The sequence below is a fragment of the Falco punctatus genome (genome assembly GCF_963210335.1).
Source record: "Falco punctatus genome assembly, chromosome: 10".
In the NCBI taxonomy this organism is placed as follows: domain Eukaryota; kingdom Metazoa; phylum Chordata; class Aves; order Falconiformes; family Falconidae; genus Falco; species Falco punctatus.
Genome location: NC_137590.1, coordinates 4,404,838 through 4,432,258, shown reverse-complemented (window position 1 = coordinate 4,432,258; position 27,421 = coordinate 4,404,838). Strand labels below are relative to the sequence as shown.

Sequence of the window (27,421 nt, the reverse complement as noted above, 5' to 3'; positions counted from 1 at the left end):
GCAAATGGATTTGCCATCAGCAGCTCCCATTTACTTTCAGACTGGAGAATTTGGAATTCTGACCTATTTAATGGAAACCTCGGACAAGACTAGTTCAAGACGAAGTCACCAGCTTGAAGAGGACAAACAATACTATTTTCAAGGATGCCAGGAGTGCCATGGAGCCTTTCATTCTGTGTCTAAGGCTTCCTACACACTCAGCATCTGACAGTGCCATTTAAATACAGGGTTGCCCAGCTAAGGCTGGACAAGCTGGGCCTGGAGCCAGAGGCAAACCAGCACTGTGCTACAGCTGTGCTGTTGGGGTACAGCCTTACACCCATGCACCTCTGCTGCTCCTGGGAGCCAACACCTCTTTGCTCCACTGATATATTTTGTGTGGCTGTTCCAGCTCGCTGGGCAATAGCCCAGGGGTCTGAACAGGCTCTGCAATGAATATGTGCAGGTATCAAAAATGTATAGCTCACTTTTGCAACAAACAAACATAGCCCACCGGGCTTATGTTCTGGAGTCACTTATGTGGTGCTGAAGATTTTACCCCAGGGGTTATTTCAGTGAAGATCGTTTTTCTTTTTACCAGAGTAGAAAACCTGATTCATAGGCCAGTGGTAGAAGGGGAACTTCTCTTTGCCTCTGTATTAATGTCATGTGTTTCCCAATCACAACCCCCAATTTTATGAAAGGCAATAGATAAAAGAATTAGGAGCAGGATTCAGAGATGACAGCAGGATATCTGTAATAGCTGGCTTTCCTCTTTGAATTTCTCTTAAGGGATAGAAATACTATAGTAGCTTTCTTCCTTCTCCCTGTCCTTCCATGTATGAGAAATGGAATAGGTTAGAGGCATAGTCGAAGAAATATATATTAACACGGTATCCTCCACACTGAGAGAAGTCAGTGGGAACCGTTTCCTCCAGGAAAAAAAAAAAAAAAAAGAAAATTTTAAGTCACCTTTCCAAGGGAGGAAAAGAGAAATAAGCACAGTTTCAGAGATGAAACCAGCCATTTCTACAAGCTCAAAAGAAAAAGCATCCCTGGCAGACTGCTGGGAGAGAAGCAGCTGCAAGTTTGCTAAAGGAGACAAAGTACAACCTGTTCCTAAGTTGCTACTTAAAGAAAACAATCACTTCAAAACCCTTATCTTTAATTACTTCTACTCACGTACCAAAAATGAAATACATACCTAAGAACAATGTGCGCTGTATACAAACAACACACTTTTTCCCAAACAGGCACAGTCCTGGAATTGTCCTGGACTTGAAAAAAGGCACCAAGAGGCAAAGGGCTTCTCAGGAAATAAGATACTGTTCAGCCTAAGTATAGACAGGCAGCTCTGACCTTAAAGAATCATGGTAGTTAGTACATCTACTGAAGGAAAAAAAAAAAAGTAATAAAAAAAAAAAATCCAAACAAAAAATCAATCCCTAAATGCTGCTGTGTGTTTGCACTGAGCTTATTTGTTCTGTGGTCCCTTTTTCTGGAAACAGGTGATGTCCCCATCCTGTTTTGCAGAGGGAGCCAGCCCAGTCTGGCAGCCTGAGCTGTGACCCTTGTGTGGTATTCTGCCAGGCAAGTACATCTGGCAGCTCTTCTGATCTGAAGTCCTGTGGTTTCCTTTGTGATGTGGCAAAGCACATGGCCCCCAGTACATCTGTATAATTAATGTGAGGGGAAAATATGAGCAACAACAGAAAAAGAAAAAAGAAAAAAAAAAAAGAGCCCTCAAAGAACAGAAGCTGTTCAGGGTCAGCAGAAGGTCTGATAGCAAAAAGATGCAATGCAGAGCACAGGATGGGTTTGCCTCTGTACGTTTAGGACATGAGGAGATGAGGAGAGCTCTGATTGCGCCCTGTACCATGGAACAAGTTCTCCATCTCTCGCAACATCTGTTTTACCAGTTTCTGATAGTTTGCAAGCCCTGCAGAGCAGGGACACTCTCTGTATTTACATATAAGGTCTCAGCTGGACCCAATAGCACTACAGAAACAAGAATAAAATAATCATCTGCCTATTGCAACCAGCAGGAGTTACCATGTCTGCAAAACTTTTTTAACACCATTTGTTGTGTTTTACCATACTGGGTTTTTTTGAACATTTTACTTAGGGAAGTGGCAGGCTGGGATAATGGGAACAAGTGTCCTGTAAAGGACAGCGAGAAGTTCAGCTGCAGCAAGGGCCGTGGCTCTCAAAAAGCAGAGCTGGCAAACCAAAGCACCAAAGCTGCATGAAGCACCAGACCCAAAACTGCAGTGATGCTGAGCACAGAGCACCAGCACTGAGTTGAGGACCCGGGGAGGTAGTGATGACACCAGGGGACAGGAACTCCCAAAGCCTCAAATGGTCATTCCCAAGCCCCGTTCCACTCAGATCTTGGTTCTTTGCAATTGCACTGTTTGAAAAATGGAGAAACAAAAATAAGCCTTTTTCTCTTAAAGGAGAAAGGGAAATCCTGAAATTCAAAGGAAACTTCTAGTGTGATTTATAATATATATAAAAGCTCTGTTATCAGGGAAGTGTTGTATTAATTTCTTCCCCCCTATACATACTAAGGGTCATAGGTAGGAGATGAATTTCCATGTTTTATATTATGAATACTCTCCTGTTCAGAACTTCTCTGTGCCACCCCCTTTTGTGGGGATTTCATTTGTATTTATAAAAGTTTGTGTGTCATTCCACTGCATTAATGGATACTTAACATGCTAACAAGTATATTTTGGTAAGCTCTTATTTCAGATTTCCCATGATTATGAATTCATCTTACACTGGAAGTAATAGTCCCAATTCTAATTAATTCCTCTGGTATTAACATGCCTCACAAGTGTGTCCACAGGTGCTCAAGTGCAATTTAGCATTAGTTAAATGAGTTAATGGACACCAAAAGTTTTACTTATTTTCTAAGTGATCCATTAACACACACACACACACAAAAATAAAAATTGCAAAAGCCAGCCAGCAGATTCCTTTCATAAGATAACTCAGAGATCTGTTCTCCACATGTAAATTTTGTTTTGATACCAAGAGTGGCTCTTAAAGCACTGGCTGAATGGATGCGTATCACAGGTGTCAGAGTGCAAGAAGCTGATGTGAAAAAGGGGAGGAGAGGGTGAAAATTTGTACTGAAGACACAGGGGAAAGAGGCAAGCCCAGGACAGCAGGACAATATTGCCTGATGCCAAACAGACAAGAGATGATATGGCCACTGTTAAACTAGCAGTTCTGAATGGGTAGTAAACAGTAGTAGTTTGTCAGTGACTGCTTAGGAAAAGGTCTTATGAGTTAAACTAGTTTTTATTTTAAGTTCTATTATCACTGGGCAACTGAGATAGTAATAAACACAGTAAGTCTCTCTATGTTTTAGTTTCATCTTTCATAAAAGTGTCATTAGAAATTTGAAATGCCTCAGTATTGAATCAAAATATTTTAAGGTTGTTAAAATGTAATAATTTCAACTAGGTGAGGAGGAAGAAAGGACACTTTCTTTCCTGGTATTTAAATTCAAGTGTAAGCGAAGAATACTAAGCCTTGTGAATAATTTTAACAAGAAATAAATCACTGGAACAAATTTGATCATGGGGCACAAGCTTCTTCACTTTATATTCCATAACTTTCCTTCAGAAGCTGAGACACAAGAAACCCAAACATGCAAGTTGTGCAGCAAAAAAGCTCTAGTGGTACAGGACTTGCTTTAGTGAGCAAATGTCAGATCTACCTAAAACTGTCCCAGCAAGAAGCGTATGCCAAGTGCTCATGCAAAATGGCATACATACTTGCTAATAAGCCTTTTATCAAAATTACTATCTTACAATTTATTTTTTCTGAAATTAGATGATAGAATTTTTCCACAAAAAAAATGCAGTTCATCATGTTGGATCCTCTAAACTTCAAGGAGTTTGTTTACCCACTAGTAATACAGGCAAACTCTAAGTTCTCAGTCCTGCATCGGGGCTTATAAACTACAGCACTCATTAGAGTCATGGAAATGCAGCATTAGGAGATGCTAAAGTAGGACCAGAGTGTATTTTATGAATTTTGCCTTAAGAACAAAGATGCTCTGTAGCATTATTCTGTTTGGATATGAAAGGCAAGTGTAAATGCAGATCAACATTATTTCCAGGCAGAGGGAAAAAAAACCCAACATATGTGTGTGTATATATATATATATATATATATATATGGCAAATGGGATCAGCAAGGGGTGTTGTGGCCAGCTGGGAAGAGCAGAGAGCAGAAGGGATGTGGCTGTCAGCAGGTCACGGGGAGCAGATGGAAGGGAGATGCAAAGACAGCAGAGAGCTGTGTGAAACAGAGCAAGGCAAAGGCAATGTGGGCCACACATTTTGCACCAGCCTCCGAAGCACCTTGCTACAGCTCTGGTCCTCTCTCTGATGTAAGCAAGCATGTAGCTCAACAGAGCATGCTAAAACAACTGCATAAACAACGTGAAAAGCAAATAACTGAAAGCATTTTACTTTTAAAAATCTGCTTTCATCAGTTTAAGGTAATTAGTTCTGGGAGATGATGATAGAGCGGTGAAAGTTGCTGCAAGTGACAGCAGTGAAACTCCTGACACAGATATGGTACAGATTGCACCACCAAGTAACACTTCCTATGTTTCAGAAATCACATTGTCAACAATGTTTCCAGGCCCTGAAATTAGCTGAAGTAATCAGGAGCTGTTGGCAGTAAGCAGCAGGCAGCTTGCTGGATTGCCTTTCTTTTTCACTGCAAGAGTCTCTGGTCATAGCTTAAAAACCCCCATACCTGTAAGAGCATTCAATTGAGTTTCCCTCTGTCTGGGTCCAAGGGGCAGCCTCCCATAAACAATGTAAAGATCCAGGTCCTTGGGCTTTCTGCAACACTTCCCCAGCACCATCTCAGCTTCAGAGAGAAGTGGCCATGAATTTGGCCAAGGCTGTTTTTTTTTCCAGGCAAAACAGAGGTCCTTCCTTTTTGTGTTCCCATCAGAAATACAGAAATTTTAACACTGTAAGAAAACACTTAAAATTGAAAAAGGTTTTTTCCCCAAAACATATCTTGCTGTCTTCCATTTTCTCAGATCTCTGTTGCGCTATGGGTAGATTAGAAATTAGGCATGTCATTTCTATCTGAAATGGGTTTATTCTGACCTGATTTGGGTGACAGCTCTGAGATCCTAATTGGTTATGATATGCCAGAAAAGCAGGCACCTCTGCAAGGGTCCCTGAAGTTTTCAGTACTTGGGGTCATCTCATCTATTTCCTACAGCCAAGTTACTGGGCACCAATTTTCCATTTATGCCTTTACACCCAAAAAAAGCATTTGGAGACATTTCCTCTGTGCTGCTCAGTCCTGTGCAACTGCACAACAACAAAATGACAAAAACTGTTGGAGATCACTACAAGCAGCTGAAATTTCAGTCATCATTTGCAAATCTTACGTTTGCCTAACCCTAGAATCGCTTACAATTCAACCCAAGGGTGTGCTTAGCTACAAGGATGATACAAAAGATGATACAAAAGAAAATGCATCCTTTCTGCTCCTGTGTTCCAAGGAGCGCATCGCTTCCAGTAGGCAAACGGTTGCTGCCAGAAAGCACACAAACCTGCCTGCCCGTTGAAGCTCTACCCACATGGTACAATGAGAAGTCCTGTCTGAATACCCAGACTGTTGGGTTGCTTCACCAAGGCAAGATTTTCGACCCTGTAATATTTCAGGTAAGACGTTTCAAAAGGACTACAGCTGTTTCCAGCATTTCACTCCCTTGCAGACCCAGTATAGGACCTATATGCCAGGAAAACAGCCTCCACGCAGGACGGGTCACTCCACCGGTGGACAAGTCAGGGACCATGGGATCCCGGATAGACTGAAGGAAGGTTGCCTCTCCATGTATCTCCACAGCCTCTGCTTGAAGCCAGAACATGATTTCTGCAGAAGGCTGCACAGGATAAGGTCTCTTCTGTTTTACTGGGAAGGTCATAAGTGTCCCGATGGACAAGAATTTTCATCCCTCCCTGGCCTTGCACCTGGTTTTCTCCATTTGCCAATTTTCAAATGAAGCATAGCAATAAATCATCATCATCTCAGAGGCAAGTCTCCCTGCAAACACAACATCCTAATTCAATAGAAGACGCACATGTTCCGAAGTTAAATCACTGCATGCTCACAAGAGGGCACATATTGTTCTCTTTGTTTCCCAACACTTTTGATGTTCTTGCCTGTTCTGCCGTATCTTCAGATGACATCTGAGGCAGTTACTAGTGGGAGTTTTTGCTTGTTTGGGTTTTTTTTACACTCCTTAAAACCCTTGAGGAAGTACCTAAACAGGATTTCTAGATTAATTCCCACATGCCAGTTAAAGACTCTCTTCTTCCTCCACAGAAGTTAAAAACAGAAAAGATAGTTTAGCAAGGCAGACAAGTCAGTGAATAAAATCCCAGTAGCGGTGGAGCTACAGCACCAGGGTTGTTAACTAGCACGATGCAAGTATTGAAACTGATTTGGTCCCCAAGGTCTTAACCTTCTGCCCACAAAACCCACCTCAGTTCACTGATCCTGGCTGGATGTTAGGTCAATGTACAAAGAGACGGGTCTTCAGCTGAGAAAAATACAATTCTTATTTTGTGGAAGTTAGAATCATCTCAAACAATCACATGCATAGTAAAGGCAACCTATGTTCTCTCTTGAGAGGGAAAAAGCATTAGCTATATAGTCAGTCCAAAATGCCAGGACAATGACACCTCTCAGTTTGATAAAAATTCAAGAAATAAAACTAGTTTTCAAGGAAAGCTTGCTCTCCTCATTTTTTCTACGAAGTTTGTAAAGAGAAACCCTTAGAGTAAAATCTCTTAAGCCCTGACACTTACCTAAACCCAACTTTTGAATAACCAGTACAAAGTTGTTTTTTTACAGTATTTTGAGTTTCAGAGGAGAGAATACAAAAGGCATTTTTGGATAGTCAATAGAAGAGGAGGAGAAAATCGGTACAAATACGCAGTATTCTGAGATCATGAGAGACAAAGTCTACAAATGAACAATCAAACTCCATTTCACAGCTTGAATTTGCCTTTGTATTTTGACCCTATTGGGATAGAGTGAGTTGTGTTTTCAGCCTTGTCTTAGTAACTAAGAAAGGGGGGAAAGCTTAGTGATTATTTTTTTTTAAACACAAAGTTTTTCATGCAAGTGGAAAGGAAGGGAGAAAAAAATAGCCTAACAAATACCAAGATTCACTTTGCCTTAATGTTACTTAAAAGGAAAACAAAAAAGCACAGGTTGGTGATATTGGGCTCACAGTCACTGAGTTAGTGTGCAGCTGCAAATATGGAAGAACTTAGAACATAGGACAGAAGGAGAGTTCATCAAGTCATTTATAACAGCAGAGGCAAAGCAATGGAGAGTCTACATCCTCACAAAGAGAGGATAATTCAACAGAAACCTCACTGCCAAAGGCCGTAATTACAACCAGGCAGTTTAATCATGCACCACGCCTTGATTTAGCCTCCAGGTCTGACCTTTTGGCTCTGCCCACAGGCTTTGTGTACACAGTTGGCATGTGTGGAGATGTCTCATGCCCTTCTTCTAAAGATAACAGAAGAACATAGTTGAGCCTCCAGTTCTACTTTTTTTTCTTTTTGATGGTGAAAGAAGAGATGACTTAAATTTGTCCCTTTTGTCTTCTTTTTCATATAGCTGGTTTGTGGTTCAATTATTATGACATTCTCCCTGCGGATAGTGATGTTTGGGGAATCTGGTAATACTTAACAAAAAATAAAAAATGAAAGAATCTTGTCTGCCAAGCAGAAAGTAATTAAGGAACCTGGAACACACAGAAGGCAATAAAGTCACTGAAGGAACAGCATTCATTAAGCAAGATAAAGCACAGCAGGGCATGCATTCCTGGCCCTATACGCTGTGCCCTACACACCATCAGGTACTCAAGGGCTAATGCCATAGTGCTACATGTAAGACGTGTAAGGCTGCAAGCCGGGAGCCAGAGGAACAGAGCACTAATGAGTGGAAAGCCCAAACCGCAGTATCTCACTGCTCTTCTAAATCAGCCCTTGTTTAAATTAAAGTTCAGCAGTCAGCTGAACAAATAATTTCAGACAACATTCTTAGCCTAAACTTGCTCCTCAACATTATTCTAGCTCAGTATTTTTCACCTATGAATTCTAGATTGGTGGAAGAATGGCCCTCAGCAGACATTTGTTGCTCTGTGTTAGAGATCTGTTAAATTCTGACTAGCCGATACCGTATTGCCTCCACTTCTGAGCAGCTACCTCTGCAAAACAGAGCAACAAAACAGGAATAAATACTCAACTCCAAACTCTTGTGTTTACAAGTTGAGTTTCTTCAAGTGTGCACATAGAAATCCTTTAGTTGGTGTCTTCAGGCAAGCTGCAGTAACACCAACTCTCCAGAAACATTTACTCTGTAACGTGACAGCTCTTATTCTAGGGCATGCCATGTCCCACCCCAGAAGCTGCTGCACTTCATAGCTGATTGAAGAGATCTCAGGTGCATGGCAGAGTCCTTCAAAGTTATCTGTTTGTATCCAAAACTCTCTCTTAAATAATATGGTTGTCGCTGCAGTATTTAGTCTTCTTACATTGCCACAACATAGGAAGTTGTTATAATTCCCAGTTTACACAGACAAAGAAAACTGTCTTGTTCAAAGTCACACAGAAAGTATGTGGCAGGAGTAGGAAGTGAAACCAAGTATCCCAGCCCTGGTCATACCCTAATTCCTGATCTCCTTCATCATGACCTAAGAAATTCGGGGATTTTTTTCCCTTTGTTTCTTTTTCTTCCTGTCCTCAGAATGTATTTAGGTTTTATTTTAAACCTTTTCCGTTCAGCCCTTAAGGCTAGAAACATGATTTGTACCACAAATACACATGACTCCGGGACTTAACGCTATCTGGTAACTTCCCTCAATTCTTGCCAACTGGTTGCAATGCCACATTTGTATTCCATAATGATCTAAAATGCTTACACAACAGGTAATATGCACATAACCAAAACCCCTAGATTAAATTAAAACTATTTAAACATTTGACTAGTCCCACCATGGCCAAATCAAACATGCAGCACATATGATACTATCAGTGTTTAATTATATTCCTATATAAAATATATATTATATTGTATATAGGAATATATACACTTCAACTGACTGTACATAGGAGCTGCTAGACACACCTTTATAGATGAGGACTATTTTGCTGATAGAATTAACCGCACAGTGTCAAAGCTTCATTTAGCTAGACACAAGAAGTATAGCTAGACACTGATCTCAATGGATACTTGCTCCTGAAGGGTGCAAGGCAGCTTCCAAAACCCTCCCATGGAAGCAGCTCTGCGCACCGGTTGCATCCCAGTTTGCCCAAACAGATACAGCCTGGCCCTACACCGCGCAGCTGAAGCCCGGTGTAACCCTGCCAACAGCCGCATCCCTGCAAAATGGCAATGGCACTGGGACTGCGGAGCTGGGCACGCTGACAAAATCCAGGCAGCTTGGTTTACATTCTATTTGCAGCCTGCTTCAGGGAAAATCAGGGAGAGGAGGAGCCTGCAGGTGCTGGGGCTGGACCTGGATGAGACCCATCATGCCTGGGCAATGGGGGTGCAAAGCACAGCCCCCCAGATCCTGTGTACTGCTGGCACTCAACAGTCAGGTCTCACAGTAAATCAAAAGCTTCATGCAATATGGCAACTCATAAATGCATAGGTCCTGACACAGCCCTTTTACCGCTAAAGCTAAAGGGAGTATGTGCTATTAGCATTTTTCAGGGGTGCCCAAGAGCTCAGTGTGCAACATGGGAGATGCTGCCCAGTTGCAGAGCTTCCCGTCATCAAGACCTTAGCTACCTGCTTTCTGCAGTTATCATCTTCATCCAATCAACCTTTAGAAAAACAATTTGTATTTAGTCCTTATCTACAAGGACAGGTTCAAAGAGCTCCTGCTTTTTTCAGAGCTGCTTTTCTCTATTCCCTTGTTTCTAACACTTCTGCCTCCTGACTGCCCATCAAGTCACACTCTCCAGCCCCAAAATTTGCAAGATGTTTTCTCAATTTATACACTCTCCCCCCTTTAGTTTTTGTGTGCGTAAGAAGTACCTTGAACTCCTCAACTCCTTCTGACAATGCCGCCTTCGGTCAGGCCCGGGGCTGTCTCACCTGAGTCAGGAAGCGGCATTTTTCCATGTAAAAATCAAACATTTCCCATTTAAAGGACCACTCTGAGTGCCACAACCAGTGTAGCTTACAACATGGCAGGGAGATAGGAAGATGAGGAGAAGGAAAGAGAAATCCAGTGTTTGGAACAGTGGCACCATTGTCTGAGTATATAAATAAAGCAGGAGTTTATCATAATTTATTTATAAAAACTATTTCTAATCTAATTCTTTGCATATTATCTAGGGGCAAGAGAGACGAGACAAAAAAAATGGTTCTTAATCAGGAATTGCCACATGGAGTAGTTTTGATTAATATGCAAAACATAGATTATAAATAGATTTATAAATAAATGATCAACTACGGCTGCTGCTTTATTTATCTATGGACTTGCAGAAAATTTGAAGGCTGAATTCTGATTAAATGAGAATCACCGGTAATGGTGGACTGGCTGGCTCAAACGGACTGGTAAAGGAAAGTAAGAATATATTTGCATAGCACCTTTGATTCAGAACTCCCAAGTGCTTTGCAGAATTAATATCATATTTTAGGGGTCACTTCATGCATTACTGAAATACAGCCTCTGAGGAGGAGGGAAGATAACTTTCTGCATCTATTTCACCTTTCATTGAAGATCTCAAAGCACTTTGCACACTAATTAAGCCTCCTATTATCTTTATGCAATCCACTCCTGCAAATTGCTAAACCAATGCAATCTAAAGTACCAGGAATAAAACCAGGGAAAATTCATCAGCTGTTCTTTGGTATAACTTCATTCCACTTCCAGATCATCAGGTTGAGGTCAGCTGGTCCCTCAAAAAGCTGTCCTCACCTGAATGGCAGTACAGATCCCAAAGCACAGCATTCAAATAACTTAGAAGTTAAGACCCATTGCACCTGATATCACACCGGCCCAAACTTCTCATCTGCGAGCACCATAGCATCCTGTGATGATCAAACCTCAGCCCCAAAGTCTGCACCTCTGACCTAAGAGCCTGAATTTTTTTTCACTGATCCATTCTGCCACGGAGACGCACACATGAATAGAAGGCTGAAGTTCAACATGACACTTGAGGCCAACTCTAAAGATGTGACAGTCTGCAGATGCAAGTCTGCCCATTCCCATCTGTACTGAATCTATTCACCTGGGTCAGACTTGCCTGTATCCATCCAACAGCAGGACACAGGAGGGCCATATAGCCACTGAAAATGCCTACGAGTTGGTTCAGCCTCTTTCATTTAACTTAGCATTTAAAAATAAGAAAGTCAAAGCATTTTTTTTCATATGGCAAAGCTGTCCTGCCAAGTCAGTTTTCACAGCTGAGCACTTCCCAAGGTGCCAGTTCTGCAATTCAGGGCCTGGATGTGATCCCCTGAGCATGATGGATAGCTTTAAAATGAAGGCACTGCGAGAAGTACCAGCTGTCCAGGTGCACATTGGATTAGCATGGCTGAACCACCCCTCCTCCTCCTCTGACTCCCTCTGAGGAAGGAGCAGGAGCTCATCCCGTGCAGGCAGAAGGCTTTGACAGCAGGAGAGACACAAGAGCCCAGCAGACGCGGGCAGGGACACAGCCACAGGTAGGTCACACCTTATCCAGATGTGGGCCTGCTTTTATTGTGTCCGAAATAACTCACTGTTACCTGGCAAGTTTGGCCGAATCCTTTCCAATCCCCTTCATCTGACAACTTCCTTTCTGACGCCTTCATCCCAACAACCAGTAGCTAAAAGAAGAGACAGAGCAAATGCAAAATTAACTTATTTTCTCTGAATAAATCAAGCCAATCTCCAACCTCAAATCCCCCCCCCTAACACACACACACACACACACTTCCTCCCAGTCCCCATTCCAGGTTTCCAGATGGCCCTAGAAAAGGATTTCATTCTAAACCACGCTGCTAATTAACAGGTTCTGTTATGTTTAAAGGTGGAGACCACCTTTAAACGTTCCTTGCACACAGCAGTGGAGGATGCTCACGCTGCATGGGGCCAGCAAGCAGCAGCAGCCACTTTCAGCAATGGGCACCTCCGTAGTGCTTGCCATGAGGACTGGGTGGCTGCCTGGGGCTCAGCCATGCCACACAAGGTGGACACCAGCCTGACACAAGCATTCTTGAATGAAGATTTGTCTCTCTACAGGTTTTCTTGTCTTACAGTGCTTTTTGAGACAGCACAGGACACGTTCCAGACATTCTGGGAAAGCTGATTCTCTAAGTGACATTCAAACTCCATTTTGTAGAAACCGTATGCCAATACAGCACTGCTTCCTCTCTCCACCCAGCAAATTCCCAACGTGGACAGTCTATTGACTAAACAGAGCAAATTTTACCACAGCAGTAACAGTTTGTCCGGACAGAACATTACCACTCACTACCCGATTAGAAGACTGTTGAATGCACGGAAATGCCTTTTGAATAAACACTTGACAACCCTCAATAAAACTGTAAGAGAGAGTTACTGCAGATTTACTACCCAGGAAAGGCAAGCTCTTCACAGCATGGCCAAGAGCTTACTGCTTCTTATTTAATGCTGATAAATGCAAGAGCTTTGCACTCCCGCAGCAACCTGGGTTAAAGCAGCTTAGCAGGAAAATAAAACCGGTACCTTCCGATCCTCCCACAGAGAGATGAAGAGGAACCACAAGTTTGCCACGGTGAGTGCAAGCTGCATACGCTTGCTCCAGGTCGGGTGGCATTTACTAAGAGGTGGGTCACTCCTTGGGTAAGGCAGCTCCGCCGAGCAGCAGCACAATCGCTGGTGTGCTCTGGGTTCCTATCCCAGTTTGCTGCAAGGTAACTGCCACTGTGCTCCGGCCCTGCAATTGCAGAGGTGAGCTGGGGGGCGGGGGGCGGGGATTGCTGAGCGTCCCGGCTCCCCCCCACTAATACACATCTGCGGGCCAGGGTGGTGAGACCTCTCCCCCTGCTGCCCCACGTGAGGAAAGGAGGACCATAAAGAGAGCCCGGTGATCAGCCTTTACTACGATGGTGCTTAGACAGTATTTGAGTTTTCTGAAAAGGGGTGATGGGCAAGGAGGAAGGGACGGGTGGGCTCCCTTTACACTAAGCCAGGTTGCCCATTAGGGCGACCCATCCACCTCTGTTAACAGCCCTTCCTGCACGAGCATAAAGGGGATATTTACAACCCCAGGGAGGATACGGCAGCACATTTGTTCTGCAAATGAACATTGACGTAAAGGTCTTGCCCTTGCTGATGAGCATTGATGTGTTTTCTTTCTGTACTCACAGTTCTTGGTGATAGGGAAGTATTCACAGGGTAGTTTTGTTCTCCTCCTTAAGGAGTCTAGCCCTGCGCTTCAAAAGTAAACACCCAACAAAAATTATTATTACTAATTCTCTTATCTTTATTCCCTTGAACATGTTCCCTCCCTGGTAAGGCTGCAGTTGGTGCCTTACCTTCTCGGAAGCACCCAGGGTGCTGGGGCTCACCAGCCCCTGCGAGCCAAGCAGCCCCGCCAGAGCTGTACCACCCTGCCTGGCAGCCGGTGCCACGCTCCCAGCTCTCTTCCAAGACAAGAGCAGCGAACAGGCCCAGCCAAGGGTAGTCTCCAAGGTCCAGACACTTGGGTATAACAACTGTCCTCTTCAGCTAATAGCAACTCTTCCCATTGCATGGCTAATCATGGCTGATGTTTGTTTTATTTTAGCAGCAGCTGCTGCAGCCGGGGATTGAGTGAGCCGGTAAACTGTCCTTTGGAGACCTTTCCTACTCATGCTATTGATGCTACAGCAAGCAACCTTTGGGGTAATGGAGGAGGGCAATCAAATAACATTTCCCTGTAGGCCCCCACTATTATTTCCTGTCTAAAAAGTAACATGAAATGTGATCTACAATTGTAGTAATTAAAGGGATAATATGCTATTTTATCTGTTATTGGACCCCTCACACAAGTAAGTGGAGTTATCTACCTACTGCTGTTCCAACTGCTTTCTGAATGCAAAAACGTGATTAATAGCTCTGAAAGACAAAAGGGCTTAAGCCGTTTAAAACGACACTATTCCCATAGGACAAAGGTGTATCATTGCTCAAATGAGGGTGCATCAACACCTTCACGGTTTTCTTCATTTAAGCGCTAATCACTTTGCATAGCAGAGATGGAGCCTCAATGGTTTTCTAAGTGGGGAAGCTGAGGCAAAGATGAGGGAAAGAAAAAGGGTTTTGTCAGGATCCTGCACTGATCCATAGGGACATGCTAGGACAGAAGCAACTTCCCTGAATAAAGTTGCAGATGGATGCAGATTTAGGAAGCCAGTGCCCAGGCAGCTGACAATTGTCGGGATACAAATGAGAGAAAAGAAGATCGTTCTAACCCAAAACATCGCTTAAAGAATAAATAGCCACACTCAGGTGATAATGAGAACACTGATGCTGGATTGTCCAAATTTACCGGTGATTTTCGCCTTCTTCTAAAACAATGGGACGAACTTCGCTTATCTCTTACACAAACGTTAGGGGCATGCTGAGTAGTGGAGCTATTCAACCTCCACACCCTTAGCAATCTACAGTTTGAAAAGCACTTTCAAATATGGGTCACAGTTTGTGTACAAAAATGAGAACATTTAAATGTAGCCACTTGCACATTCCTAGCAGGCTTCTGCAGTTGTTCACATTAATTTAGTAAGGAAGGAGTATATAAATTAGATGTCGAGATGGTGTGTAATCAGTCTGTGCATGCGTTTACAGCAACAGTATATCCTTTTGCTTCTGCATCAGTAAATAAAAACCAGTAAAAGACTCGTCTCTCTCTGATACCAGACAAATCGCCTTAGATTTGAAAACAGGAACTATCAAGGCACAAAACTGACAGAAAAGCAAAGGCTGTGAGAGAAAAATCTTCCAATACTGACATTTAAGCTGGAATTGGTGAAGAAGGAATAAAAACTATACAAGATACACCACCACCCCCATTTTCATAAACAAAAGTCAAACCCAAAATTCTTCCTGTGCAATGCTTTCAATTGATAATGTAAAGTTTCTGCCACCAATTTTAAATACTATTAGTGAAAGCTGAATGTAGTTTGTATCCTTTCTTTCACTTCATCAAATGCTATGAAGTGAAAGCTATAATTACGTCCTGGCTATTGCCCTTTTTTCCCCCATACAGAATCATATCCAAATGTTTCACTGTTCTTTTTAATGCTTCATTTCTCTTAATGGCAAATGAGGTTTCAAAATGTAGAGGAAGTTTGGAAAAGATATTGGTAAACAACCTGGAAAATAAAGGCAGAGAAAAAAATCAAGTAACACCTACGCATCATTATTTAAGTTGTTGAAAAAAAAATATTAGGAACATAGAGAAAGCTTTTAAACACTTACAGCAGTGACTTAATTCTGCCTAGAAGAGAAGGGGAAAAAATAATGAAGATTTAGCATAATTTTGGTTTATAAAACGTAAACACTTTTAGTGCAACTTAAAAGTTTTCTAATTTAAGATGTGTAAAATCCAAAATCAGTTGAGATCTGCATTTTTAAATTATTTCTGCAGCAAAGTTCATTTCTGATTGACTGAAACAGCAAAAGTTACAGTGGGTGCTTATCCAGCCCAGCACTACAACAGTGTCATTTTGTTACCTATTTATTGACCTTCCTTGAATCTATCATGCTTTCACAAATGATACCAGAACTCTACCATGTTCAATTATTTCTTCACCTGTGTTGCAAAAGATGCAATTTATACTGAGCAACTTTTTATTTCTTATTAGCTTTATCTTTAATGATAAAGATTCATCCTAAAAAAGTTAACAGAAAATAAGCAAACAAGTACAAGCCCTGCATTCGAGGCAATATTGTTCTGTACAAGGAAACAAAACCCATTTGTGTGGGTTTTTTTCTTTTTTCCCCAGAAAAGTTGCATTAAAATTTGCTATGTATGGAAGTACACATGCATTCACTGTTAATGCCAGTCAATGAATGCTACAGCTACACAGGGCAAGATTTTTTTTTCGTGTGGATGATGAATAAATATATTACCCAAACCAATGACTCTCTGTGCTTGTCTGAAGCAGAAGGGAAACATGCTCTAATAAGGCAGGATGCTCCAGCACGTCTCCTGAGCATGACACACTTGTGAGAAGCATGCTCTATATGGGAAAGAGGCAGAAAACACCAGTGCAATAAAATCATCCCGGAAAGGAAATGATAAAGAAAAGCTGAGATTGAAGGTGGTCCTTCTCTCTTGGAGAAGTGGAAGACGGACTCCTAGCAAAGTCCTGTCAGCCATTCCGTCACTGGTGTGTGACTGCCATTAGTTGTGCAAGCTGCAAATCTACACTGAGGGACCTGGTTACACATGTACCATCAACTGATTAGGAAAAAAAGCCATAACAAACTAATCTTCCTCTTACTTGCAAGACTGTCCTGTGAGTTTTGACTTCGTTGACTTAATGTCCAACTCATTGACCTAAATATTGATTCATACAGAATTTCTGATACATCTGAGAGGACCAAACCAAGCTCTAGATTTTATAACTCAAGTATTTGTCTTTTTTTTTTTTTTTGCTTCTTTTTTGCTTATATTACCACAATCACAATGGTAAGGACACCTTATTCACCATTTCTATCAAACAAATCAAAGCACATATTACAAAGCTTCTCAAGGGATAAAGTCTAAGTCTGGGGAATGCAACCTCCAGATCTCTGTATGAAGTTATCAGAGTTGAGAGCAAACAGAAAGTGCCATACTGCTTTCTTGAAAGTAAATTAATGTCCAGCATCTAGTCTAGGAGTGCATATCTACCCCAAACATACCTACTACTGAATTTACGTGTTTAAACAGTGTCTTGGACAACAGTCAGGGAGCCTTCCCTCTGCGGGATGGACAATTTCAACTGCCCAGAGAGACAGGACAAGGGAAAAAGCAATAACTAGTCTCAATTCATAGGCTGGGCAGTGAGGAAGAGATTCAGTCTCATGTGTAACATTTCCAATTCACAAATTACAGTGCAAGTGTTAATTGCAAAACTCTATTTTAGGATCATGGACAGATTTAATTTTATGAGCCAAATCCTGACTGTTTGTTCTGCATCACTGTAGTTCCTGCTCTAAATTACTGGGGGCTATGACACTCGAGGAAAACAGTACAAACCCAGTTACAATAGTAATCATGGGTCATCGTAAGGTCCCATCTAACACAGACTATAAAAAATTCAGCCCCACTGCTTCTAGGACTAGGAAAAAAATTGCATCTTTAGGAATCATTTTGAGCTGACACACTGCACCGAGGTGGCTTTTTCCCTTCGCAGCTTGTGTACAGCAGTTCAGCTCTTTCTGTTTTCCCTACCAGCTGCTCTACGAACACTACCCCTGTCAGCGGGAAGTTACAAAAAAATGAATGAAGACTGATGATTAACGAAGAAAGAGGGTGAATATTAATCATGGAGTCAACATTTGATGGGAACATTGATGGAATAGTGGTCCCACTGGAAGTTGTTAGGAGTTGATTTTTATGCCCCAGGGCAGTAGTTTTAAACCAGGACTCATGATGGAAGAGAGGTTGCTTGTAATGTTTTAAACAGGCCATTGTGGAAAGCATACCTTCTCCCGCCCCTCCCCCAGCCTTTGTTGTGCTAGGTTAAGAGCTAGCCTAGGCCTGTTGTACACCCTGCATTCCCCCAAAACACCCAAAACTGTAAAGATCCAACCTGTAAACAGGAACAGGACATCAGTTTTTTTCCTTGCTGAACTGCAAGCGAGCCCTCACCACCTGAGGCCACTCACATTAAGTCAAGAAATACTGATGCTGCTAGTTCTGAGCAACTTTTCTGATGTTTGCCATGCTTATATTACACCAGGAGAAGAAGAAGAGTCTTGGACAACACACCTCCATAGCTAGGTAATTCAGGTTTGCATTTTGCCTATTTGCAACCCAATCCAAACCCCTCTGAAGGCAATAGGAGTCACAGCTACGTTATGGAGCAGTGTAGTCGAGCCTTCCTAGCCTTGGCTGGAATTCCCTGTATCTCACAAATGAACAAGTGTACTTGCAGTCAATACTGTATCTGGAGTGCACAGCTGATACTCTTTTTCTTTGGTATTACACAAAATCATTCCTTATACCAGACCATTGATTTTTCTGCTGGAAAAACCTTGCAGGTGCTGCCTCCAGGCAAGCTTCATCCACGTACTAGACCCAGCCACTAGACCTCTGAAAGTAACAGACATATGAAATACTGTAAAGATACTGCAGATTTACTGCACATATCAATTTGAATTGGAAAGTCATAGAAAGGACTTGCAAAGTCACTCAAATATGGCTGCAGTCTGCCACTGAAGTTAATGTGAGTTGGATGCCCACCAATATCCAGCTCTTCCAACAGTCCTGTCAAGCAAAATGGGCTTTTGCATACATTTCACAATTTCTGCTGCAGTTGTTTCAAAGGGGTTTTATCTGGGAGAGGGGAGGTGGCAATGGAAGAAGGGCTATATTCAGAGCTGGCATCAACTGCTGTAATTCTGTTGAGGTCAACAGACTTACTGAATTTCTCAGTGACAATTCCTTGGTTTTCCTATGGTGCTCCTTAATCTAAACTCAACCGATACTCCAAAAGGATGCAGAGTCACGGCACATGGCCTCCTTCCTGAACCTTGCTTTACAAATTAGTCCATACAATAGCTCTCATCAGGAGGATATAACATGATGCCCAGCAGTTCCATGTATAGACAAGGTTATTTTTCTAAATAATGGTCTAGTTCAAAAAAACACAAACAGCTTTCATACTTGCAGCAGAAGGTTAGGCAGGCACATGTAGAAGTACGAAGGGTTATGCATGCATTTTTCTGTAGATTTAGGCTGAGGTCTTTTGCCTTTCAGCAATAACCAGTTTCCCAAAAATGAAGTGTGACTGCCTGTGGCATGTAGCTTGGCTACCCCTCCATCCACATGTCCCACAGTATGAAGGTAAAAAGCAAAACTGTTCCTTTAGTTCCAGCTATAGTGGATATTGAAGCACGCTACAGTTCCACAAGTTAGAAACAATCCCGAAGTCACAAAAAATAAAGCCTCCTAAGTGCACTGAGGCTGTAAGAAGCTGAACAGCAGAAGTTGTTTAATCTTCAGTGTTCCATTTTATCCAGAACATTGGGCCTTTAACAGCCCAGAAACCTTCAGGTGCATTTTCATAGTTAGTTAATGCTGTTCCACAGGAGGGTGATTTGCAGATATGCAGGTGATTTGCTTGGCAGCAGCATGCCACTATGCATGGACCCTGCTCCATTTTTGCCTTTCAGTTCACAGAATATCACTGACAAATGTACGGGATAGCCTGCCTGCTTTCGCAGCAGCTGCTTGCAGAAAGCGAGCGGTACACCAAGCGGCAGGCACGGAGGGGATGGCTCAGGCAGCCTTTATTCTAACATTCTTAGAAAACTAGGTGCTACCTTGCAAACAGTGCGATGCACTGCAGCTCCCCTAAATAAATAACTTTTTAATGCATCTGTCATTTCAGTTGTCAGACCAGAGACAAGGTCAAGCTTGGAAAGAAATCAGCCTGCTCCATCCTTGACCCGTCATTCATCACTGCATTTGTCCACAGCCAAACAGCCCAGCTGCTTAACAGGGAAAATACCTTATCTGAGCTCTAAAAGAGTCCCATTTCTGCTATGGAGAACTTTATTAATAATACTCTCCAGAAAGCAGCAAGAGTTCTGATGGACAGCTTTGCAGGGACATTTTTCAATAGTCAAGCTTAAAATCCTATACTATATACCGGATTTGCAGGCTGGAGGAGACAAGAGGTTAATTTTGCAGAGAGCAAATGGTGACTGTTTGTAAGTTATTAGTGATTCAGTGTTATGGCGATATATGAGCCTTGCCTTCACCTTTCCTCATGTATCATGCTGCATGCCATCATAGTCGTGTTAACACTGCCACGCTTCATGCAGGTCCTCCCTCAAATCACTGGGCAATAATTAGCATTGCCAACTCTTCCTTCCTAGCGCTGCTTTCACAGGATTAGACACGGTTCTCAAAATATACACCTCCTGAATTCATGTTAATTCACAAGGATTTCAGCTAACTTTACAGGAAAAGATTCCTAGTTCCGAAGGAAAAAAAAAAAACAACAAAAAAACCAACTTTAAAAGGTGAAGCTCTGTCTCTAAGGCAAATAACTACGCGCTTTAAGTCATTCTCATACATTGCTGGCATTTGTCTGAGGGTTTGGGATTTTGGGGGTGTGAGGGGAGAAGGAAGGAATGGGAAAAGAAAAGAAAAAAGGGAAAAATAAAAGGAGACAAAGGAACAGCAACATTAATAAATACAAAAAAAGGCAAAGCAACTCCGCATCTGATGCAGAGCACGATGGTGCTTTTGGTTCTTTGACTTAACAGCCCTTAGGCAGAGTGACTCGACTATAGGAAGAACTGATCTGGGCCACTGGAGGGGAGACACATTGTTTTCTTTCTTACAGGTATTTGGGGTCTTTTCTCTGTCTCCACTACAATCAAGTCAAAGGCAGAGCATCTCTTTTGCTCCCTTAAATGCAGGATAGGCAGTGAAAAGTTGGGGAGCATTGGTCTGTCGTGCTGACTGGTTAGGCAGTGGCAGCTGCTCCATGATGGCTGTGGTGTGCTCACTAAACTATAAACTGTAACTAAACTATAAACTATAAACTGTGTAACATTAGTAAATGCAGGATATGGGGCCCGTACACAACTGGGCCAGACCCAGGCTGCCTTCTCAGTTTGACTCCTTTCTGCTGAGACATCTACACCCGCAACATCTTGAGAAATTATAATTTCTAGACCCACAGACTTTGGTTAACAGCTCACGGGCTCAGGCACACAAGCAAGTTCCCACCAGCCTAAAAAGTCTCCAAATCCCACTTAAACCATGACAGTGCAAGAATTTTCCACTTAGCGCAGCTTTCCTTCATTGCAAGATGAATTGGATTGTAATATTACCAGATGCAGCCCTGGAGAGCGCTGCAGGCACTTGCCACCACGCACAGGATGAAGCACGTCAAGCAGATGTCTGTGGTAATGCTTTCTATCAGGGAAAGTAACACTTTAAAGCCATGTGTGATGGTCAAAACAGAGGAAAGGCAAACATTAAGATTACACACAGCATGTTATCTCTGACCTCATCCCTGGGCATGAGGAGAAACTGCCATGACCTGATCATAGAATGATAGAATCGTTCAGGTTGAAAAAGACCTTTGAGATCATCAAGTCCCACTGACTGTCTTTGTGATCCTTCTGCAACTTGTCATCAGCTGCCACGTTTCGCGGGTGCTGCGCTGCGCTGGCGGTGAAAGCCAGCTGCAAGGAAATGAGCTATTTAGCTTGACATACCTTTTCTCAAAGATTCTGCATTCATTTATGCATATCAGTTGTATTATCCCAGTGTTCCAAGAACCACTGTATTTTGAGACACATGACCACATGTTATGATGACTTAAGCACCCAAACGGTACAAGGAGGTTGCTAAAATTGGCAGTGCTTTCTGCTCTGCCTACTTAAGAAAAAAAGGTCTTGGAGTCGCCAGTGTAATGTAGTTTTTTAAATTACGGCTGAGATTCTCAGAGAGATTTGCTAGATCCAAAATTCCTTGTGGGTGGTGTTGGCTGAGGTGTGTGCATGTGCCGGTCACCTTTGAAATCCAAGAAACACAAGGTACTGCCTCAGTTTAAGGAATGAGCCTCTCTTGCCCTCCAGTATTTGTCACCCCAAAACTTGTAGCATTCCTCAGCTACAATCACATCATCGCTCTCCCTGTGCCGACTCAGCGGCTCCATTAGCACTCGTCTGTTTGCTCTGAAATGTGTTCTTCTGCTTTGTTTCTTTGGACCTAACATTTTTATTTTTTGCCTTTTTCCTCCCTCCACAGGGTGACAGCTATTTTATCACCTACAACAAGAAATGCTGAGCCTGTTGTGCAGGCAAAACATTTGCAAAGGGGCAGGGGGTACACAGAAAGCAGTAGGAAATTGATAAGGGCTGTAAAGTAGCTTTATAAAAATGCCGACAAGCCTGTTCAGGGCACAGAGCACCTGCACCTCTGCCCCCGGCAGCGCTTCCTTCAGATGCTCCTATTGTTTTCATTACTATTTGTGACTCGATCATTAATAAATTACTATTTTTTTTCCTGTTGGCTCCAGCCACCAAGGGAGCCAGCAGGTGCACCACTTTTACAATTAGCCCTTTGTAATGCATGGTTGGCAAGAAAAGTTGTCCACAAGCTGCAGAGTTTACCAACTGGAATTCTGCTTGATGGTCACAGCACTTGGAGCAATTAGAGGAGAATCTGCAGGAAAGCACCTTAATGCATCTGCTCATGTGGCCAAAAACTTTGACAAAGAGGATGAATCCCAAACTTTGAGTCCTGCTCATGAAACTGGGTGGTACAAGCAGAGGGAGAACATGCAGGGCAATCTGCAGGGCAATGAGAGCAAGCTACGGTTTTTTAAAAGCATCATTTCTACCATATACTGTGCTATCCTGCTTTGGATATCCTGTACTACACATTTCAGATCAAATAGAAGCCTAGCTGAGATGGGACTAAAAGGCTGATAAAACTGGACTGATTTTGGTTTGAGAAGGAGCAGCACAGCAGCAGGATTGGAAAGTTGCTTCTGTCCATCTTTCAGTAAATTCAAGTCTGCTCACAGGCAGGGCTCTGACTTTCCATTCGTATTGGTAAAATCGTGGATGTGCTGAATTCCCTTTCTAATACTTTCTCAGGAGTCTCCATAACTGCATTATCCTACAGAGCGATGCAGTGTGAGAACACTTTGGTTTTGGGCAGGGCAGGGACTGTCAGAATCTGGAGTGGAGATGCTTTCATCTCCATTGTGTATTTTTCCCCCATAGGAGAAAAAAAAAAAACAAAAACACAAAAGAAAACACAGAGGAGAAAACATAAATGATTTGGTGATTCCTAAACAAGGTGAACAAAAAGTGAAAAATCCAAGGAAGAGTAACTCACCACAGATTTCAAATCTGGCATACAGTCAGCAAAGCCAGAGCAGTCACGTCCCCGTCTGTGACAGTTGTCCTTCAGCCCCTATGAACTCGGGTGTTTCACGCAGTTCTGTCAAAAAAGCATGTTGGCACCTCTGTTAGAGAAACCCAGCCAAAACACGCGGGTTCTAGAGGAAGAGAAAAGGGAAAAAAAAATATATTAAAGATGACATGTCATACTGAAAACCACCAAAGCCGCAGCTTGCAAAGAGCAGACCTGGCTCCATTGACTCTGCTGTTCTGCCTATGACAGCAGCTGCTGCAGGGTGCTCTGGAGGAGGAACAAGGCCTGCAGCAGGCAAACCTGGTGTAACATGCCCCTTCCACTGCTACGGATCAGACTCAGATCTAGAGACTGATTCAAGCTTTGATTCACAAGTCCTCTCCAAAATCTTCTTCCATGAAAGGCAAAACTTCACATTATATTAGTGGCTTCCAAAGAAGAGTCCAAACTCCTTCTTCTGCATTGCTAATTTGAACTGGACAAGAAAACAACCTTCAAAAAATAACAAACCTGGGGTTTTTCTCACTTTACATGATGGCAAAACCAGAAACTTTTCAGAAAAATGTCGTAAGAGATCTGCAAGTCACCATGAGTTCAGCACAGCAACTGCCTGAGACAAGACCTCTCTGCAAGTGATTTGAAGTAGGGGTCCAAGCGTCTGATGAGAATCCTAACCACTACATGATCGCGTCATGTTTTGTGGCCCAACAAGCACTTACTTCCAAAAAGAGTAGAATTACTTTAACAGGAGAGACTGCAGAGTTGTGACAATAGTTTTTGTAGCAAGTTTAATGGACAGAGACAACATAAGAGCACTCTGGGAGAGGAATCCCACCTGTGCCTAACCAGCAAACCCACGTCAGTCATTTGGTGCAGCTTCTTTTACCTTCCTGAGAAAAAAGCACACCAAGGTGAAAAAAACCAAAACTTCACATGATCCAGGAGACTTCCAAGAAAAAGAATTTAAAGCAGGACCAGATAGGAAAGTGTTTTAATCAAAAATCCAATAAGCACTTGGCTCAGAGCCACAGAATGAGGAATTTCTAACGTGGAGTCAAACTGGTGCTTTCCGCATAGCTAAGATATATCCTGATAGTACTACATTTATCATGGTCATGTCCTGCCTGTGATAGTATCCCAATTTTCCCGTTCCATGGGAGCTCCAGGACAAATCACCAATGAAATACAAATTTTATTCCTGCAGATTTTGGTCTGAGGTCCATAGCACCAAGCTGTCAAGGTACGACATGCACTAAGTCTCTCCTGCATGCAGCCAGGCTGCCTCCACCAAAATTATAACAGTCTGAAATTATTTGCAAAATTCTTTATGTGACTTATAACAACACACAACATCATTCAAATGCTCAAAGCAAATTCTCCTGACTAGATTTTTTGTAATGTATGTTCTAAAAAGAAATTATCCAAGAGCATTTCTGAACCCAGGGAGAACAAAATTACAGTGTAGTTAGATACAATTAAATACAATAAAGGATAGAACTATATAATAAAACAACAACAAACACACAAAAATACCCACAAAACAAAACAGAAAACTTAGAAACGATGGTGTAATGGAATAGTAGCATGAAAAGTCAGGGTACAGTTAAGGTCAGAGTACACTTTAGTTTCAGAATCAGAATCAGTTCTTGATTTAGCCAAAATAGGTCACCTAGCCCTGGTTCTGGGAATTTTGATATCTACATGGGTTTGTTGAAGTATGCAATTCAAAAATCTAAGAAGAAAATACATCCTCCCCTTGCACCTCATATACATCGTTTTCCCTATTTAGAAAAATGGGCTTGCCTTTTTTTTCTTCTTCACTTTCAGAATTAACAAGGCTTCCTTTGTGTGTTTGCTTTGCCTCGCTGTGAGCATTAGCCTAGCCCCAGAAGCGCCTGCTTTGTTAATGGTGATGTACCAGACGCAAGGGGTGCGTCTCCCCTCGCTACCCCCTGCCCCAGCACAGCAGTGCGGAGCTGACTAGTGCCAGCAACTATCATACGTCTTGTTAAGGCCACATATTGTTAAGCCATTAGACTTTCTCCTGCAACCAACACACAGAGCCCCTTAGCTGCTTCCTTTTACTTGACCTGAACTATAGGTTCTGCTAGCAGTAAACTCAATCACTGTCCTTTCCAAGTCTGCTATTAAACCTTGGCTCTAACCAGCCAAGAAATTAATCTCTGGTGCCTGACCTCTCTCAGTCTCAGCGTGCTCTACAGCAGCTATACACAACCTTTGATCCCCATCTGCATGGCTTCATCCATAAACAAAAGTACCTTGTGGAGTCCAGTGAACCCAGCTGGTCCCCCACTATCATCTAGAGAAAAACAGAGCACAAAGCCTTTCAGCTTGGCAGTTTCACATTCTGCTGCCAAATCATATCCTTGGATTAAAACAAAAACAAAAACCAAAAAAATTAATTCAGAACCTCCTGTTTCAGGTCTGTATTTTCCAGGATCCACATATATACGCACATTGTAATGGATGAAAAACATTGCTTTTTCCAGTTGCCAGATCCTATGTTATTGAGTGAGACAATGCCACACATCCCTCTTCTCTGCACATCTGGAATGCATGTCACTCAGGCAGTATTGCTTGTTCCTGGCAAATCATTACACGTTTGTTAATCCATCATTCATCCTGACAGTCGGTGGTGCACGTTGACAGCTACAGGCAGAGGACAGCCACCAAACCCTGGTGAGCTTTACATTCAAATTCTATCTAAAGCACCAGTGTTTCAGGAAGGTTCGGTCTCACTCCAGTAGTTTTATTTTAATGATAGTTATCAGGATTTCTGCAATAGAAACTGCTCTCTAGAGTGCCAAGGAAGGAATGAGACTCACTGCACCAAGTAGAGTACCGGACACATAGGAAGAACACACATTGTGCAAGAGATGCCCATATAAATAAGCGGGCCACAAACAAAGTCTTTTTCCCAATTTTACATGTGAGGAATCAAGGCTGAAAGCAATAAATCAATTTTCTTGAGGGCATGCAGGATATTTACAGGAGAAATCAGAACTGAGCCTCAAATCTTAATCTACTGCCCAATCCCTTTTCTGCTCAGGGAACAGATAAAGTCCAAAAGAAACCAACCTCTCCTGCTTTGCCACGTGGGAAAGCAAAACTGGCTGTGTCCCTTTGAAAAACCCAGCATCCACATGGGCTGAAATTCACCTGCGATAAGCACTGAACTTGAACACAAATGCAGGCTGGCTTAGCATAGCTAATCAGTCACTTTGGGATTGAAGCAAGTTAATATTTTTTCTAACTGCAAACAATAGAAGATCTCCCTCTGTTTTATAATGCTGTCTTTTCTTCTCCATATAAGCTGTTCAGCAGTCACCAGTTGACTCCTTTGCAATTTTAGTAATAATCAGTTTATCTTTTATAATTTTCAAAAGTTCTCTAGAGACTTTTCCCCTCTCACTAGGTGTGAACACACAAGCACTTGACTTGGCATTTGCCATAAGTAAGGAGACAAAAGCCCCCACTATGGGGGGGAGGAAAAGCATTGGGAACCTTGTAAAACATCTCTCCTTGGAGAGTCCGACCCCCATCTGCTTCTCTCCCCCTCAAATTTTCTTCCTCCTCAGTTGTGCTGGAGACTGAATCAACTGCATATATGGTTGTGCTCTGACCCAGAGGGTGCAGGAGTGTAGCAGCAGAAACAATAGCCAAATTTTACTTTTTTTCAAGTCCACTATCAGTTGTGCATACAAGGGAAAATTAACAATCCTCCTCCTTCTCTCTTTATATTGAAAAATAGCAGACGGCGAACCCAGCGCCTTTTCTCATTACCACTCACAGCAGAGGCTCTCGCAGTGGGGCTGCGGGTCTCAGTGAAGACTCAGTTGCAGAAATGGGTTCCCAACCTCAAGGGCAAGCCCAGAAGGGAAAACGTGTATGAGCTCACCAGCAAAACTATTTGGGCAGTGCTGCTATCAAGCTTTCTGAAGAGCAGCTCTCACTTAATTCCTTTTAGAGGTCTTTGTTCAACTGGTCTCCCTTCTTGCAGATCCCAGGCAGCAGCACGAGGAGGCATGATCCTTTCCATCATAGAATTGCTGTCCATAACTATTCCTGCACAATAAGCTTTGTCACAGGCTTGAGATTATTTTTGGAAGCTTTAAAAATATCTAAGGGGCACCTTTCCTTTTTACTCAGACACAGCATCTTTTTATGTTTAATAGAGATATTTTTTTAAAAAAAAAATATTTCTGCTTAGCATCAACATGCCTTTCTGTTAAAAATAAACCAGCTGAGCTAGCAAGAAGACT

At 42.4% G+C, this 27,421-nt stretch overlaps 1 protein-coding gene across 1 annotated transcript in view; it reads right to left on the bottom strand.

Annotated features, from left to right (window-relative positions):
• LOC308071089 (uncharacterized protein) overlaps positions 1-27,421 on the bottom strand; it is a 356,490-nt gene that overhangs the window by 293,298 nt on the left and 35,771 nt on the right. Inside the window, exon 8 of the mRNA XM_080405988.1 lies at positions 11,800-23,204. The gene's annotated coding sequence lies outside the window, so the exon portion shown is untranslated. The remainder of the gene's footprint in view (positions 1-11,799; positions 23,205-27,421) is intronic.